The sequence below is a fragment of the Zootoca vivipara genome, chromosome 9 (genome assembly GCF_963506605.1).
Source record: "Zootoca vivipara chromosome 9, rZooViv1.1, whole genome shotgun sequence".
NCBI lineage: Eukaryota > Metazoa > Chordata > Lepidosauria > Squamata > Lacertidae > Zootoca > Zootoca vivipara.
This window is the reverse complement of record NC_083284.1, coordinates 61,857,711-61,876,661: the sequence shown is the minus strand read 5'-3', so window position 1 is coordinate 61,876,661 and position 18,951 is coordinate 61,857,711. Positions and strand designations below refer to the sequence as shown.

The following is an 18,951-nucleotide window of genomic DNA, read 5'->3' as shown; positions in this document are numbered from 1 at the left end:
GAAAACTTGGGACATATTTCATATACAGTAATCACATATTGTCCTTAACAGTCATGAGAATCTTAGCCACAAGCTCAACTCACACATGCATACACACAAGTAAAAATATTCAATCCATACCCCTGCAGATCACTGGGGCTCTTTTATTCCTCTGTTGCTGTGATGCTTTCTCCAACACACAGAGTGTCAATAAAAGGCAACTTACTCCCCCAAAAGAGGTGATATTATGTTGACAAGGTGGAGCATTTCTTTATTTATTTTTTGACAAAGTAATAATCATAAATAAATAAGAATAAAAAGTGCACCCCACCACTGAGACCATCCCATTGTAACAATCCAACCCCCCCAAATTTCAACACCTCTTGCGATGGTTTGAGCCCTTTCCGTTTTAACAGTACAAATTCTACAAACACCCTTCATATCTCCTCAAAATCATTTCTCCTGCATATTCCCTGTCTTACCTTGATGGCACATGTTAATTTATCATTAATAGCTATATCCCACAACTCTACCATTCTTTCATTTTATATTCTGCTTGCCCCTCCCACTTCCTAGCTATAATAATTCATGCAGCTATCAATATATTTGTGAGCAAGTCCTTCATAGCCTGCGAACCTTCCACCCCATTGTAAATTGATAATAATGCTACCTCTGGACTTTCGGTCAGCTTTAACCCAGTGATTTCTGTTACTTCCTTAAACACCAGGCATTTATTTATGGCATTCCCACTGTATTAAGTTAGCTATAGCACTGCAGATGAGGTTGAAACAAAATGGCAGTAGGTAGAAATTTCCTAAAATGTTGCCCTAAGAACGCAAAAGAGTTACAGTTTAAAAACTACAGTGAGCAAATTTTACCAGGTTCATTGGAAAGGAATTTGGAAAATAATAATGATACCTATTAAGAAAGCATAGCCTTTCTTGTGGAACTGTGACAGTCCCCAATTTTCCACCAGTAAATTAAGATGGAGCTGCATAACTGGCAAGTACCATTTTTTGTTATTTCCTTCCATTGCTCTAACAAAACATACAGAGTTTTCATCATAGCAAACCTGATGTTGGCATGTCGTCCTTATATATATATCTGCTCATCTGCCTGGCATAATTTGGGGATGGGGAGCTTCTGGTTTATGGGCCTAATCTGGTCTGCCAAGTCTCCTGATGCAGCAGGTAGAACTCTCCTCAGGCTATGTCTCCTTCCCCTCCTCCTCTGTCTTCCTTTCCCACTCTGACCGGCTTCTCGATTGGTTATGGAGGAAGGTCTCGCTCCTCCATCACTAGCTCACTTGGCAACCTCCCCTGCGCTGCATTTTCTTATTGAGGAGGAATGAGAAAGGGCAGCTCTTTTCCCAGGACGCAGTAAGGAATCCAAGCTGAGAAACATCGGCACCAGATTTAGCCAAAGCTGTTAAGTGCGGCTACGAGGGAAACGCGGTTTATGGAGAGCTTACAGGCGGTTTCACGCAGTGCAATAGCAACACTTCAGGTAGGGTTGTTGCCATATTTCAAACAGTGAAAAGCCAGACAGAAAAGTTGCTGAGATTTTTTTTTTAAAAAAAAAGTTTTGCCCAAAGTTTTTTGGGGCAAAATTGCGAGAGATTTCGCAAGTCTGCTCACTCCTCTTAGGCATTGCAGGATGGCAGAGGCTTCACTGGGGCCCTGACGAGGGAACTGGAACAGTGGTGCCCTTCCTGATAGGCCTATCAGGAACTGGATCCTAGCCTGCATCCAGCTTTGGCGAATGGTGATGCAGGCTGGGGACTCGGACTGTGCCGGGGGGCGGAGCCGACGGAGTAGGTAGGCTTCCCTTGGATCCACCCATTCCCCATTTAAGCAGCCCGCACCTGGGGCATTACCTGTTTGTTCCTTTCCCTGCCAGCCCACCCTCGGTTTATGCTGATAGTCAATGACTTTGCTGTGGCTACGGTGGTCGCCGTTTTTTAAAGGGCTAGGTAGGAATTTGCCCACTGGGCTAATTGGCACCCAGCTGCTGGTTTTGCCTACCTCATAGCAATCATCACAACTGGTTGGGCATTGGGGCAATCCTTTGTTTTGGATGGAGGGGAGGCTGTAGTCTCCGCTTGCCCCTCCAAACGCTGGGGCACTCCCCCAGATGGTAGTCACCCTACTTAATGTAAGTCTTAGGAACCCCCATCTGCATTGACCATGGAAGTATTCTGGTGGGCCGGAAGCATTTTGATTGCCCCATGCCCAAGCCAAACCTCTTTCATCTATATTCAATAAAGTAAGTAAGTTGATAATATCAAAAGTAAGTTGTGGGGAGAAATGGTTGTTTGAACCAACCAACTGAGTGCTAAGGCCACGATGGGATGGACCACCTACAACACAGATAAGTTTGTATACAGCTGTATCTGTGCTACGTAAATATGATACATCTGAAGATATCATGGTGAAGACCACTCCACGGTTGCTTTGAGATTACCTGTTTATTGAACATTAATTCTTCGATTTGCAGGGAGATTACACAACATTGGCTATTAATTGAATACTCATCCTAATTTGTTTGTGAGGAGGCTACAAGCAAGCAATCATCCAATACTGTCCAGGCATTTTTTTCTGTTCCTGGTGCCAGACCTCCAAAACCATCTCAGTGGTACAACCTGAATTTTAATCCCACCTGAAAATTAAGTGATAGTCCATGAGTTTTAACATCAAATCGCTGTCCTAGCCCTGCTCCCCAAACCCCTGCTTTGAACTGGTGCTCAGCCTGCTTTAAAAAGTTGGAATCATATTCTAGCCCAATAGTTGTAAAAATGACATTAAATGTCGCAAGGGCTGACAAGGTCCTGGGATTTCAAGGTGTCACAAGATGACATCTGTTGGGACAACAGCCTGCTTTGATCTGGGTGTATTGAAAGAGGGTGGGGGGCATTAATCCAGCAGAGAGGTAGCTTGAAACTTTGAGTAAGCTAAGAGGAGCTCGGAGATGCTGTGGTCACATATGAGTTGCTTAGGATATTGATACTGAGCTGAATAAGATACTGATTCCATCACCCTCTTCACTGGACCAGGAACCCTTTTTTCCTCAACAAAGGAAAATAGTACCGCTTCAGGAATATTCTGTCCAAAGCAGAATAAAGACCCCACTGCAAGTGTGTGCATTTAAAGCAGCATGTGGTTCTGAGATAGTTGTCCCTTCCTCATATCTCCATGACGAGACCACACAAGCAAAATAGGCATGGGCTAGAAATCAACACTGTAATTTCACATGCATTTGGGCAGTTGGATCATAATGCGATAGCCACCTACTTTGCAGCAAAGCGTAACGTGATTATGGAGCAGAAGGCACCCCCCACCCTCACTTCTCCCGGACTGGGTTGTTGGTTTGCGACAAAAAAGAAAAAGATGCATACAAACATGGAGGCATCTTCTTCTTTTGTATTTAAAAGGTACAGCAAGTACAAGCCCTAGTAAAAGGAAATGCCACTGTCTGAAACCAAACAGAGCAGCTGCCAGTCAAAGTAGAACACACTCAGCTGGTCCAATGATATCACTCTGTGTAATGCAGAGCATCTCTAGCTTTACTATTATGAAATGGACATTTTGTGGGACCCACAGGGTTTCTTATGTTTATGAATGTGATCCTGGGCTAAGAAGGTTGGGGAACCCCAGCTGTAGAGATTTCCCTCCTGCTGTTTTTTGAGCTGCAGTCAATATGCTTGAAAACAATAAATTGTTTTCAATTTAAATGCAACATATACACTGCGGTCAATATGCAGCTGTCTGCTTGGTTTAAAAGCACATATTGTTTTACTGTATTATTATTATTATTATTATTATTATTATTATTATTATTATTATTATACTGCCCTATACCCGGAGGTATCAGGGTGGTTCACAGAACAATGTATATCTACGTAAAAAATTGTGCCGTGTTTATTTCTGCGTAGCCAGGGGTGCCAACTTGAATAAAGTATTGCCAGGGAAGCCCTGCCTGCATAATCGATCACATGATGCAGCACACACATACCATTTGAATGGCAGCACCCATCAACTTGGGGGGGGGGCTCCAGCCCTCTCAAATATTTTATTGGCGGAGCTTAAGCCCCCATGGTCCCTAGGAGTTGTTCTTACAGTGTTGTATTATCATGCTAGCCTTTGAAAAATGGCAAGGGGCGGTGGAGGAGAAAGCAAACTTGCAAATCGGACTAAAATAACAAATATTATTAATACGGCAATAATTTTTATTATTTATGCCCCAGCCATCTAGCTGGGTTCCTCCAGCCATTCTTGTTCTGGGTAAAAGTTTAAACAGCATGCAAATCCTAGGCTCACAGGACTTATAATATCCACAAAAATGTTGCATGAGTAGTTTCTATCTGAAATTAAAAGATCTGGTGAATTTGCACCAAAACTTTTTGGTCCGGCGCTGGACCTACTGATTTCAGTGGGACCTCATTCCAAGGAAATGCAGTTGGGAAAGGTAGTGTTTCAACTTTCCTGCTCTTCCACGCAGAGCGTCATCCCATCCCCCCACCCCCAATTCGCAGTTTGGACTCTTTCATAATCTCCACCTTGCGCCCATGAAAGCTTAGGTATCATTTAGTTATTCATTAAACCCAGGTGCCAATGACCAACTTGCACATGCCTTTAATTGCATCACCTCTTTGTGGAAGGGGAGAGGGAGAGGGGATGGACAAGTGAGAGGGAAAGCAATCATTACGGCTGTGAAAATTTATCATATCTGCGGAACTGAACTGCAAAGTGCAGCAATTTGTGCCTGATCTCTGAACTGTGAAGGCCGTGCAAAACTTTGAACCTCTTGCTGAAATGGAAAGACACAGTAACTAGTCTTTGCTGAGCAAGTGCCAGATTAAGTTACCTCTGCTCAGTGTTAATGTAACATTGTTTTTGTGGTTTTCTGTGTGTGCTTTAAATGTTTAACTAGGACAGGGGGACTTCGTGGGGTATTGTGGTATTTAAGTGAGGGGCAGGAACCCATGCAATTTACACCAGGGTTCAAAGTTTAATTCTGGTTGAAAGTTCATCTAGAGGTTTTTTTATTATTATTCCATTCTGAAAGAAGTGGAATGAGACACAAACTTTGAAATCTTCCCTTTGTTGCACCCCACCACGTTGATCTACTTAAGCCAATGGTAGGCTCTGAAAAATTCATATAGATTTACACGTGGAAAGAAGTTAGAGAAGATTTGCCCCAACTATTTAAAGCTCAATACACCTGTATTTCTATCAGATCGATCAGAACAAGCACATGAAAGCTCAAGTTAAAGTGGCTCCAAAATAGTCCTTATACCTTTTCTCCCCAGTATAACTGGTATTCAGTTGCTTTTTCTGAAGATTTAAATGCCACCATTATAAACGTGGAACTGTGCAAGAAAACTACACAAAACAAACCAGCCCTAGTTTGTACTGATGCCAATGTCACAAGAAGTGCATCTAAACAGTCTCTTTTGAACACCTGAAATTTTTTTTTTACAATTTCAGGACTGCAGTTCAGGAGTACGATGCAAGCCTACAGTGCGTTTTTCGTATTTTCATATCACAAAATACATAAAGACTGAACCGGGAGGGGGGGAATTAAACAATTTCCCCCGTTTATTTAATGAAAGACAATCACATAAATAAGCACAATTCTCCATTGTCAGCACGAGCTTTTCCTTGTGTGAAACTTCCATTACTTGGCATCAACTCCTACAAGCTTCACAGCCCTTTGAAAAGTGAAAATATGACACAAAATGCTGTGCAAACTACACCACTGAAACGTGCACCGTATAAGCACAATATGGAAGCATTCTGCTTAAAATTATGTTTGCACAATACAGCAATGCTTCTTAGTGCAGACAAACAGTAATTAGTGCTTTTCACTGTACTAAGAAACCCCCGAAGCCAAAACTTCTTTCTTTCAGATCCCAGAGCCAAATTCATCATATCTACCTGAAGAATGACCTACGCCACTAGGTCGGCAGAACCAGATCCAAGAAAAATACAAAGATAAATTAATCTTGCTTTGCTTGGTTGATTTAAAAGAATGGCAACCCTTTTACCGCTCAGTTTTTAAGTCTTAAAACAATGGAACACATTTTTAATGCTGGGTTTAAATATGACGTTTGACTATGTCAACTCTTATTACATCTATGAAATCTGTACATGTCGCCTGAACGGAAAAGTCTTTGAGGTGTTCCTGTGTTGTATGTTTATAATTACTTCATTTCATTTTTAAAACCCACAGTCCAGAGGAGAGCAGGGACTGGCTTTACTTTTAAACTTCAGTTATTGGACATAAAATCAAACAAAATATTGCATAAAATCCAGTTTCCCTCTTACCTTTCTAGCCCTGCAGTTGCAACAGGTTAGTTCTGCTTCCACCTTTGATTGAATAACCTTTCCTCCAAGTCACGAGGTCTACATAACTCTCTGTTATACAGTACACATATGGTTTTATTGGTCAATGAGCTTTGGCTATTTAAATTCCATGGCAGTAATTTGCTAAAGGCACCTCGAAGCAGTCAGAATGGGTGGGACGCAGAAGGAGAGGAGATGTGGAGGCAGGGAGCTCATACCAGCGGTTTGAAAAATTAATTGAAAACCCCCACCTGTAGCTAATGGATTTAAATGAGACCAATCTGAAGCTTAAGAGAAAGAATAGGAGACGCACAGTTTAAATTCCTGCTCCTGGAGGAAAATGTCAAACAGAAGAAAAGAAAGAAAGACTTAGCTGAGGCTCCAAAATTGGCAAAAAGGGAGTGATTCATATACAAACAACATCTTCCCAGCACAAGGCGTTGTGCAAATAGTTTGTGTAACTCAAAACAGATAAGATAAGGAGGAAGGGCAAATTTTGCTTGACAGTAGGGCTTTTGGGGAAGGGAGAGGGGGGAGTGAATTCTATCTTTATGCCAACGGATCAGAATTTAGGCTACTTGTCAGGATTCTTCAATTATGAGGAAGAAGAAAAAGAGAGCCACAATTCTTCAATGCAAGAGAGGCATAGGAAACAAAGATCCCCCCCCAAAAAAATGCAGAGTTGCACATGATTAGCTACCAGGTGTTTGCTGTTTCTGTAGCAAAGAAGTAATTGACTAGGAAGAAAAGAAAGAAAGAAAGAAAGAAAGAAAGAAAGAAAGAAAGAAAGAAAGAAAGATAGATATAGACAGACAGACAGACAGACAGACAGACAGACAGACAGACAGATACAGACCCTCCAAGTGTCCCTATTTTCCAGGGATGCCGGTGACTTAGAGAAGCCACCCAGGTTTCTGATTTGATCCCGGAATGTCCCACTTTCCCTATTGTCATTGGAGAAATTTTGGAAGGTATGGAGTTATCTGACCGACCCCCGAGCTGCCTGAAGGCAATCCTGTACAGTATAGGGATTTTTTTAAAAAAAGTTTAATGTTTTATTATGTTGGAAACTGCCCAGAGTGGCTGGGGCAACCCAGTCACATGTTTGGGGTATGAATAGTAAAAGTATCCTTATGGAATGGGACGTCCCTATTTCCATCAGAGAAATGTAGGACGGTACGTTGATACCATAGTAAAAAGCAAGGGGGAGGGGTGAAACATGATTCACGGCATAAATACGGTCTGTACATAACACTCAAACCCACGAGCACTTAGGTAAAGTAAACACCACACCTTTTTCAGTCAGTTAAACTGAAAAGCTCTTTGGGGGCTGAATTTGCCAGTTCAGCAAGCTGAAAACAGCCAGCAGGAGGGAGAAAAAGTCTTTACTCCAGGATATGATGATTTATCAGAGATTCTGCGTCCTCCTACACAAGGTTAAAAGCGAACACAGTAGAAATGACAATCCGACCTCCCTTCTAGTACAAGGAAGTAACAATTCTTCCCAGAAAGCAATCTACCGTTTTTTGGCCTCTGCTTCACAATAGCTAATTTTTCTGAAGGCTAGCTTGAAACATGTTCAGGATTCTTGCTATAACCATCGGGGGAAACCGGTTTCGTAGGTCATTTCCATGGCAGTTCAGCTACTGGAAGATCTCAGCACAGTAGCTAATACGCTCAAATGGAGATCTTTGCTGCGTGGTCCAAAGTTAGCTCCCTCCCCTCAAAAAAACCCTAACCCTTGTGCATTTTGTTATTGCATACGTTGACAAAAATAAGGGCTTTTTTCTTCCTTTGGGGAGACCTACCAAGTCTTAAGGGGTAACATAATACCAACCTTACTGCATGCTTGTGAAACATGGCACTTATAAACACCATCTCCAACTCCTTGAAAGATTCCATCAAAGGTGTCTCCGAAAAATTTTACACATCACTTGGGAAGACAGGCAAACTAATGCCAGTATACTGGAAGAAGCAAAGATCACCAGTGTCGAAGCAACTTCGTTGGACCGGCCATGCTGTTCGGACACCTGATGGTCATCTTCCAAAGCAACTACTCTATTCCGAACTTTAAAATGGAAAGCATAATGCTGGTGGTCAACAAAAGAGGTTTAAAGACTCTCTCAAGCCAAATATTCGAAAATGTAGTATAAACACCGACAACTGCGTAAACACTGGTCTGCGAGTGCTCCAATTAGAGAACAGCCTTTATCAAAGGTGTCATGGGCTTTGAAGATGCTCGAAATCAGGACAAAAGGGAGAAACGAGCTAAGAGGAAGGCACGCTTGGCAAACCCTCACCGTGATCAACTGCCGCCTGGAAACCTATGTTCCTACTGTGGAAAGGACGTGTGGATCCAGAATTGGCCTCCACAGTCACTTACGTATTCACTGTTAAAACCGTGTTCAGGGAAGACTACAAGTGGTCATCAAAGAAGAAGAAGAAGGTAACATAATACAAAGAGGTGGTGATGCAGTTTGAAGAACACACAATGACAGTGAGATTTTAAAGACTGTGGCGGAAGGTACCAGAAGGTACTGGAGTTGAATTCCACAAAAATCCGACAGCATCAAGTTTCTTTCATGTTCAGCCCCACACAATTTCTTTTTGCTCTGATCACCAGGAGAGGTCTGCCACTGACTTCAGTAGCATATCCGACAACATTTATCAATGAAAATAGGGATGTTTTATTCCATAATAATGATGATGATTATAATACTACTCTGGCAGCTTCCAATGCATATAAAAACATAATAAAGCTATATAGCGCTGCTTTCAGGTGTCTTCTAAAGGTTGTCTAATTACTTATCTCCTTGGCTCCGGGCTCACATAACTCCATCCCCTCCACCATTTTGCCAATGAAAATAGGGATGTTTGAAAGGAAAAGTGGAACCTTCTGGGATCGAATAAAAAACTGGGATGGCGTCTGTAAATTTGGGATGTCCCCTGGAAAATAGAGACACTTGGAGGGTCTGCAATAGTATGTAGACTGTACGCATCATGGAAAGTGCCGGCAACATTTTGTCTGTCCAGGGCTACATTCATTTTGTGATAACTTGTTGGAGGCCATGTGGTTGTGGTGGCTTGAGGAGCCAAAGGCAGCAGTGGCGAAAGGCACCTTTTTCCTCTTTCTGCCCCCTCTCTCTGCTACCCACTGACTTCTCTTTTTCCTTCTTGCCCAGTGGGGTGCAAGAAGTGGGACAGAACACCCTCTTGATAGGCCTGTACTGATAGCATACCCAGGGCAGCATTAGAAACTGTGATATGAAAGCTAGGAGCTACATGGCACCTTAAACCTAAGTTATGGGCGCCGCAATGCAATAGGTGCGCTTTTTTTATAACAAGAATACAAAGCTGAAAATCAATGAACTGCAGCTAAAATTATTTTTTCACATGGTCTAGTCCTTCCCCTGCCTACCCCCCTAATATTCTTAAGAGGGTCACTTCTCCAGTCTTCAGAGAGTGGCTGGAAGTGGAGAGGCAGAAAAAGGCCCTCCTTTCATTCCAGCAGTGGCAGTTTTGATCTGAAATATTAGGGGCATACTGCGCCCAGAGCTCAGAAACTACTCATGTGGATGAAATTCTCGCTCGCAAAATGTGCTGAACAATGGGACTTTCGAACACTGCCTTGCGAAATTAGGCCAAGGATCACAGGCTGCCCACCTGTGTGGCCAAAATAATTCAAATTGTGCGTTAAGAAAAGCTGAATTCTGCAACCTGTATCCATTATGCAAATTAGGCAAACGACTCAATCGTGTTCAAATATGCTTTTATCAGGATACTTTGTCATAGTTCACAGGGAGGAGACAAGGATTTCAAGACACTGAAATCCCACAAGCAACTCATGGCATTCCTGCTGCTTTCCGAGATTTCGGCAGATTATCCATTTGAAATTGTCTTCACAGCCATAATGAGGAAAGGCTTGTTTGTTTCCAAATGCAATACAGTAGTTTGAGTTGTGCCCCCAATGCCACATTTTGGGGGTTCTATTCTTAGAATCCAAAAGAAGACTAACAATTCCTTTCAGATTCTGCAGAACAGGCTTTTACAAAAAAAGACATCTCCTAACATAAAGACGTACCTGCCTTAGCAACCTTTTAAGTAAATAAACATGCAGCAGCCTTTCAAAATGATCTTTAATACAAATGTAGCCACACAACACATTCTGATAAGACTATCTGAAGGTTTATCTTCATCCTCTGAAATTCTCTAGCCATAAGAGACGTTTTTTTCTTTTTTTCTAAGATACAACCATCAACCATCACAACAGAAGTTATTTAGCCGTTTTGATTCTGCAGTCATATTTAGCAAGCTTTTACATTATGACACCTATGTGCTTGTGCAGAAAATCATTTTTAAGCTTTAAAAACTATTTTGCATTTTCAGAAAAATTAAACGTAGCTTGTATCAAAATAAAAAAATTCCTTCAGTAGCACCTTAAAGGCCCACAAAGTTTTTATTTTGGTATGAGCTTTCGTGTGCATGCACACTTCGTCAGATACACTGAAACAGAATCCACCAAACCCTTATGTATATTCAGAGGGTGGGGGTGATGGGACCCTCTGAATATACATAAGGGTTTGGTGGGTTCTGTTTCAGTGTATTTGACGAAGTGTGCATGCACACGAAAGCTCATACCAAAATAAAAACTTAGTTGGTCTTTAAGGTGCTACTGAAGGAATTTTTTTATTTTGCTTCAACTCAGACCAACACTACCTGTAGCTTGTATCAGTGTTTGAAACTGGAATAGAAAAGCTAGGAGCCAAACGGCTCCTGGGACCTGAGTTGTAGGTGCCAAAACAGAATGTCTAGTCACTGATTTTGGGGTGTGTGTGTGTGTCCGGCAACACTTTTTATTTATTATTTTGATAAGCATGAACTAATATGCAATTCACATAAGTGACACATTGTTAATATCACATTTTTAGCAAAAATTGTTAATACATGCTTAATTTGGTGTTTACAATAAAAATACTGGTACCAAACTTCAGTATTCAAAACACTGCTCTTTATTGTTAAACTCCTTAACATATTGTCTATCCTTAACATATACTTCCAGGCTTCGAAGTACACACATTTCAGTAATCCTTTAGCGTCAGCCAGGAGCAAAAAATGGCACCCAGACTTTTTGAGGCATTCGCTAATGGAGAATCTTTAGGTGCAAAATATGCCTAGCGCCCTGCTAATTCCAAACCCTGGTTTGTATTATCTTATTATGCAGCTAAGGTATTTATCTTATTTTCAGAAACAAATCCTACCGAATGCAGCATGACTTTGGGCTCATCCACACTTTCTCTTTTCCTGCTGCTTTCCTCTGGGAAAAACACACACTCTTTAGCAATCAATCAGAGAAAAAGGGAATCTGGGTTTTCTCCAGATTGACATTTGCTCTTATTTAGCAGCCAAGAGCGGGTTTTCCCTGGGAAAGGAGAGGGGCAAGGGAAAAACTGCTCAGGCCCATGCTTTATTGGTACAAGAAAAGTGGAAGTGTGGATGAGCTCTTACTTCCAAGGACATAGGAAAGGACTGTGCTGATTACACAGAGAGATAGCTCAGTCAGTAGAGCATGAGACTCTTAATCTCAGGGTCATGGGTTTGAGTCCCACATTGGGCAAAATATTTCTGCCTAGCAGGGGGTCTGCCAGTGTGCTAGCTTCCATGGCAACACTGCCATTGGACCAATCACAACATTTAACCCCCAAAAAATGAACTGAGAGAGAGGCAGAACTGAAAGTTAGGAGAAGTTGGAGTGTTTCTATTTTAACATGAGAGAGCATGAAGCACACCTTCCAAAAATCTTGTGGAAATGTACAAGCACTTTCGACTGACGAAGGTTAAGTTCATACAATAGCCACTTTTTGAAATCTTCAAGGAACATGTTAAGAGTCTGAATGCATTTTAAGGAAATGCTTGATAGCGAAAATTGGATTCCAAAGAACTCTTTCATGTACTTATGAATTTACATCCTATGCCCTTTTAAAATTAGTTTTTTTGGGGGGGGGCTATTGTGTTGTTGTTTTTATTTTTATTAGGTATTTTGTGGTTTTATATCTTTATTTTATTATGTGAACTGCCTTGAGACCCCTGGGTATAGGGCAGAATAATAATAATAATAATAATAATAATAATAATAATAATAGTGTTTTTAATTTTCAATAGTGCAAAGTTTTGGTTTTTTCTCCGGTATCAGTGCTATTTATTTTTACCCTTTAATGCAGAATACATACTTCTGGTTCCAAAATTGTAACTGAAAACACTGAGTACACTTGCTGTTTCAGGGTACATAGGGCTCTGACTGTTTACTCCTGAGTAACTCTCTATAGACTCTATAAGGCGCCCTTGATGTTTGGGACAACAACTCCAATAATCTCTGAGCACTGGTAATGTTGGCTGGTGCAGAAGAGAGATGGAAAGTCCCTAAAAATGCCACAACCCCCAGCATCACTCTGATTAAAATAGGGACACCCTATTTGAAAGGCAACAGATTCCCCACACCTGGCCAGAGGTTTCTAAAATGCTGTTTGGATTCAAGTATTTGAAAATCATGTCCTTAGGCTTAAGGGGGGTTCAGCTCTTCTTTCACTTTAAGTTATATATAGTAAAGAACCAGAGTACAGAAGCAAAAACAGGGACTTAGTCCACAATGTTAATAATTCACATCTTGGGGGGGGAAGCATTTAGAGTTAGCTCATTCAAAGACCAACCAGATGAAGACTGGTGCTGTGGGACAACACCTGCTTCTCGACCGTTCTCTTAGAAATCAAATGAGGCTTGTCATCTTCAAAACTACTCATAGGATCACTGAGCCATCTTAAGACTTCAAGGGCCAAAGAAAACAGCAGCCTCTTTTGATATGGCAGGTGGAAATGAGAGTGCAAGGTAGCATTGCACGGAACCGGGGACAGCACAAAACACATATTTTGCAGGAGGTCAGTGCAACACAAACATGATTTCATTTCTGCTGTGAAAGTGGAGCTTTTGAACCACATGCAGCTACTATCTTAGAGGTAAAAGGGTCCTTATTAAAATCTTTTTATATATAATTTTTAAATTAATTTTTTGTTTGTTTTACAATTTAAAATACTCCTTTTACATACTTAAGATATCAATGACTTCCTTTCTTCTCCTTCCATGGTTCATTTGACATATCATAAATCCCTGCATATTTTACAAAAACTATACCATTACTGCATCCACCAAAACATATTTACCCTGTTGAATTTATCTTAGTGCTGCCTGCATTTTCAGCTGTACACACTTATTTCCCATATAAGTGCAAGACTGCAACAGGAGGTAAAGTGTTAAAGGCCCCCCTACAACCCCTGTGAAGGTCCTCCAAGGCCCTCCTGCTGACTATTTGCGAAAGAAAAATACTGTCTTTCAGGACCAAAGGTCCTGGGAAAAACAGGAAACCCCATTTTTTAAATGTGAGATTGCATTGGCCATTTGGGGCGATGCTATCTCGTGTGCTTGCACGATGCAATCTCTCCCCTAAAAAGCACCCCCCCTGTGCCACGATCTTGCGCAGCACCCAGAAACATGTGTTTTGGGACACCATGCAAGATCACCCCCCCCCCAAAATGTGCTTTTTTGGGGGGTGGATCTCAGTGTGGGTCATCTGACTCGCCTGGGAGAACATCTCGGAAGATATGCATCCTGTTTTTTTAATCTAAAAAAATTGGGACAATATACACATGTCGTTGGGCCCTCTTCGCCATACTGCCATAGGCTCAATATTACATGCAGAGCAAGTATGGAAGATGGAGGAAACTTATTTTTGGTTCAGGAAAGTGCGCTTTAACAGCTTTCTTGCTCCCCAAAATATCAATGCATCATTTGTTATCTAGGTAAGTATTTGCATTAAAATGGAGAACCCTTCTTGTGTGTTAATGAAACATCAAGCAGATTTTGGCTGAGAAAATATACTGTAAACCTATCATTTATTTATCATGCATTTTTTATCTTAAGTTATCCTAAAATCTGCAGCATTTTGCTACACAAAACTGCCCTTTGGATCTTACTAATAAACAGCATCAGCCAAACGTTGAAGTTTTCTTGCATGGTTGGCTGATGGTTCTGGTTGCATCTGTGCCCCCGGTTACTTATCTTGTTGTTGTTTAGAGATGTGTATCCCCTAAAAATCGCTCCTTCCAATGAGAACACATGTAAGTATAATGCAAGAATGACAGCAGAAAGAAGCCATTTAAGTCCTATGGCTAAAATCATAGAATCATAGAATAGAATCATAGAATCATAGAGTTGGAAGAGACCACAAGGGCCATCCAGTCCAACCCCCTGCCAAGCAGGAAACACCATCAAAGCATTCCTGACAGATGGCTGTCAAGCCTCTGCTTAAAGACCTCCAAAGAAGGAGACTCCACCACACTCCTTGGCAGCAAATTCCACTGCCGAACAGCTCTTACTGTCAGGAAGTTCTTCCTAATGTTTAGGTGGAATTTTCTTTCTTGTAGTTTGAATCCGTTGCTCCGTGTCCGCTTCTCTGGAGCAGCAGAAAACAACCTTTCTCCCTCCTCTATATGACATCCTTTTATATATTTGAACATGGTTATCATATCACCCCTTAACCTTCTCTTCTCCAGGCTAAACATACCCAGCTCCCTAAGCCGTTCCTCATAAGGCATCGTTTCCAGGCCTTTGACCATTTTGGTTGCCCTCTTCTGGACACGTTCCAGCTTATCAGTATCCTTCTTGAACTGTGGTGCCCAGAACTGGACACAGTACTCCAGGTGAGGTCTGACCAGAGCAGAATACAGTGGTACTATTACTTCCCTTGATCTAGATGCTATACTCCTATTGATGCAGCCCAGAATTGCATTGGCTTTTTTAGCTGCTGCATCACACTGCTGACTCATGTCAAGTTTGTGGTCTACCAAGACTCCTAGATCCTTTTCACATGTACTGCTCTCAAGCCAGGTGTCTCCCATCCTGTATTTGTGCCTTTCATTTTTTTTGCCCAAGTGTAGTACTTTACATTTCTCCTTGTTAAAATTCATCTTGTTTGCTTTGGCCCAGTTGTCTAATCTGTTAAGGTCATTCTGAAGTGTGATCCTGTCCTCTGGGGTGTTAGCCACCCCTCCCAATTTGGTGTCATCTGCAAACTTGCTCAGGATGCCCTCAAGCCCATCATCCAAGTCATTGATAAAGATGTTGAACAAGACTGGGCCCAAGACAGAACCCTGTGGCACCCCACTAGTCACTACTCTCCAGGATGAGGAGGAGCCATTGATGGATAAATGAATAAATGAATAAAGGTTTGCAGTATCTTTCTCCCTTTCTCAGCTTTGCCATCATTCACATGCACAAATTACTGAAAAGACAACAAGCACACTCTTTTAAAAAAAATTGCCCTGATACACAGCTTTTAACAAATGTTTCAAAATCCTTTGTTAGGTAACAAGGTGCCCAAGGTTTGCCCAGTCTTGCGCCTTGCACTATTTATGTAGAAACATATTCCATTTTGAATAGGCATAAACACAATCTATATTCTTAGGAAGGAGTGAGCTGGAAGAGCCTCCTAATGTGATCAGGATGAAATATTAGATATATACAAGGTCACATTCTCATTTCTGCAGCTCTTCAGCTGACTAATCAGCTGACAAATCTATTACTAAACCAGGGAAACTAAACATTGGTCTCGGAGGAAGGGAACCTCTTGCTAATCTTCTCAGGACCTTTAAGGTCAACTCTTGCTTAAACTTTAGCTGACAATGTGCAGAGAGACGGAGAGAATGCATCAAAAAGAGGGGAGTTAAATTGAATTATAGGCCTGAAACATGCAACTCGAGCACTCTTCCCTTTAACTTTCCCACCCACCATCTACTCCAGTGTTCATGTTGCACGAGCCACATTTCCAGCAGGGCTTCTGTGCCTTTTCAATAGCTACGTGACCAGCAGAAAATCAGCAAGTGCAGGTTTCTCCCACATATGGGTGCAGTCAGGGCCGGATTTAGGTTTGATGAGGCCCTAAGCTACTGAAGGTAATGGGGTCCTTTTTATGTCCAGCTGTCCTTTGTCAACAACAAATTGTCGCTGTTTTGTGTGTTGAATATATGCTATATGGTAATGTATGGACCTATCACAACACAAAACACTGTTGCTGTAGGTAGGTTTTATTTTATTTGTTTTTTATCTTATATTTTGGAAATGTACATCCAGGTTTTTCTTTCTTTATATTTTTTTTGGGGGGGGCAAGGGAGTGGGGCCCTAAGCTATAGCTTGTTTAGCTTATACGTAAATCCGGCACTGGGTGCAGTGAAGGGGAAAAGCTCCACCAGTTGAATTCCTGTATTTTTTAAATGCCAGCCAATAGGATAAAAGTTGGGCTGTAATAAGACTTCACTTTATTCCCTTTTTCTGACGTTTCCTTACCTGATACGGTTTGCATTTTCACATATTATAAAAGCCACTTCTGGAAATCTATTAGCTTTTTAAAGGTTTCCCCCCCCGGGGGGGGGGGGAATCCACTTTAAACCTTTATACTCAGGAAATTGTGGGTATTTGGTGGTGTTTATTATTATTATTATTATTATTATTATTATTATTATTATTATTATTATTAATTGAGTTTATATACTGCCGTATACCAGAAGGTCTCAGGGCAGTTCACAGAAATAGGTTTTCACAATCATGCCACTGCCACTCACACAATGAAATTTGGGGTAGTACCCTGACATACAGTTCTTTCCTGCTATTTAAAATTGGACACAACATTGCATTATTGATCAGAATGCCTCAGGTCCATAGCAATGCATGTAATGCTGTGCAAAAGGAACATTAGAAATCGGGACAGAAGTGCTAGGAAAACTAACAAAGCCCCCATGTCTGAATGCAACTTTAGTGAAGAGTAGCAGAACCTTTAGGGAAAAGGGACCACACAATTCTGAATAGCTGATCTTACGGAAAGCTAAAGATGAGAGCACTCAATATGGACCTTGGATTTCAGGAAATATGGTTTTGATAAGGTCAGAAAATTGCGGACAGATTTCATGGCTAGATATAGCAATGGCAAACGGCGCTCAAGCTAAGTGAGAGTTTGCAAAAGAAAGATGCAATTGCAGGCAATGCTAATGGGAATGAAAAAGGAGAGACGTCTTTTAAAGTCCGTGTTGCGGCACAAAAGGCTCACCGATGAACTGACAAAGAAAGGGCAGGTCACTGAGTAGCAGGTGTAAGGAAAGCTAAAGCAGAGACTGGTGAGGGATACCGAGAGCAACAAAAGGGGCTTTTCGGGTACATTGGAAGCAAGAGGAAGGGAATTCTGGTATGCCCAGTGCTGAGTAAGGGTGCTGAAATATTAACAAGTGACAAAGAGAAAATGGAATTATTCACCTCCCCTTTTGCTCACGCCATCTTCCAAAAGGTGGACTGCGTGCAACCTCACATAAGGCGACAAGTGCGGAGGATTCGCAACAAGTCCGCTCACCCCAATTGGTGTGGCGGCGTTGCGGGCTTAAGCCCCCTCTGCCTATTAAGAACTGAATCCTAGCCTGAACCTAGCTTTAGCAAATGGGGATGCAGGCTGGGGACTGAGGCTGTGCCAAAGGGTGGAGCCGATGGAGTAGTTAGGCTTCCCTCAGATCCACCCCTTCCCCATTTAAGCAGCCCACACCTTGGGCATTACCTGTTTGTTCCTTTCCCTGCCCACCCACCCTTGGTTTAAGCTGATAGTCAATGACTTTGCTGTGGCTACGGTGGTCACCATCCTTTAAGTGGCCAGGTAGGAATTTGCCCACCGGACTAATTGGCACTGACCTGGTGGTTTTGCCTACCTCATAGCAATCGTCACAACTGGTTGCGCATTGGGGCAATCCTTTGTTTTGGATGGTTGTAGTCTTCGCCTGCTCCTCCAAACGCTGGGTTATCCCATTAAAGGGATCCGGGGGGGGGGGTGGCCATGTCCGAGTGCCCAGGCAGGGCCAGGGCCAAAGGTACTCCCCCAAATGGTGGTCCCTGCGGGGGTCACCCTATTGGATGTAAGTCTTAGGAACCCCCTCCTGGACTGACCAAGCATCACTTCCGGCCGGTGGGCTGGAAGTATTTTGGTTGCCAAACCTCTTTCACCTGTATTTAATAAAGTTGTGGCCTGTTTTGACCCAAAACCAGTCTCATTGGTATCTTATTTGTATGGGTTGGGGTATGGGGAACCCAATGCTTGGTCCCGGAAGGACTTGGTTAGGAGACCCCAATCAACATTAAGTAAGTTGAAGTTTTCAAAAGAAGATCCATCGCATGCTAGGGAGCGAAAGGAATGTGCCGATCTATTCTAAGGACCTCTGGCTATCATCTTTGAGAATCCCTGGAGGGAAGGAGTGCTTCAAAAAGGGGCATCTGAGAAACTGCAGACTGCTCAGTCTAACTTTGATTACAGGGAAGATACTGGAAGAAATGACAAAAAAAGTCAGTTTGCAAGCGACTTGATAATGCATTGAAAGTAGATTTTTTTATATCAAGCTGGGAGCTAGGCTCCTCCCTACTTTATGATTGTAAAAACAGGTTTTCCCTGCAGTATCTTGGAGGGACAGGATACAGAAACTCTGACATTAATCTGTATACTCTGATGGAAGACATGTTTTTGATTTTCTCCATTTTTAGACAATCATAGAACTGT

The 18,951-nt window shown here is 42.0% G+C and overlaps 1 protein-coding gene across 10 annotated transcripts in view; it reads right to left on the bottom strand.

The window, feature by feature from the left end:
* Positions 1-18,951, bottom strand: part of RBM47 (RNA binding motif protein 47) — a 78,917-nt gene that overhangs the window by 11,866 nt on the left and 48,100 nt on the right. The window contains exon 1 of one of the 10 annotated variants that reach the window (XM_035111933.2): positions 6,306-10,748. The exons of the other annotated variants lie outside the window; for them this stretch is intronic. The gene's annotated coding sequence lies outside the window, so the exon portion shown is untranslated. Of the gene's footprint in view, positions 1-6,305; positions 10,749-18,951 lie in introns of those variants that run through there. 10 annotated transcript variants of the gene reach the window in all.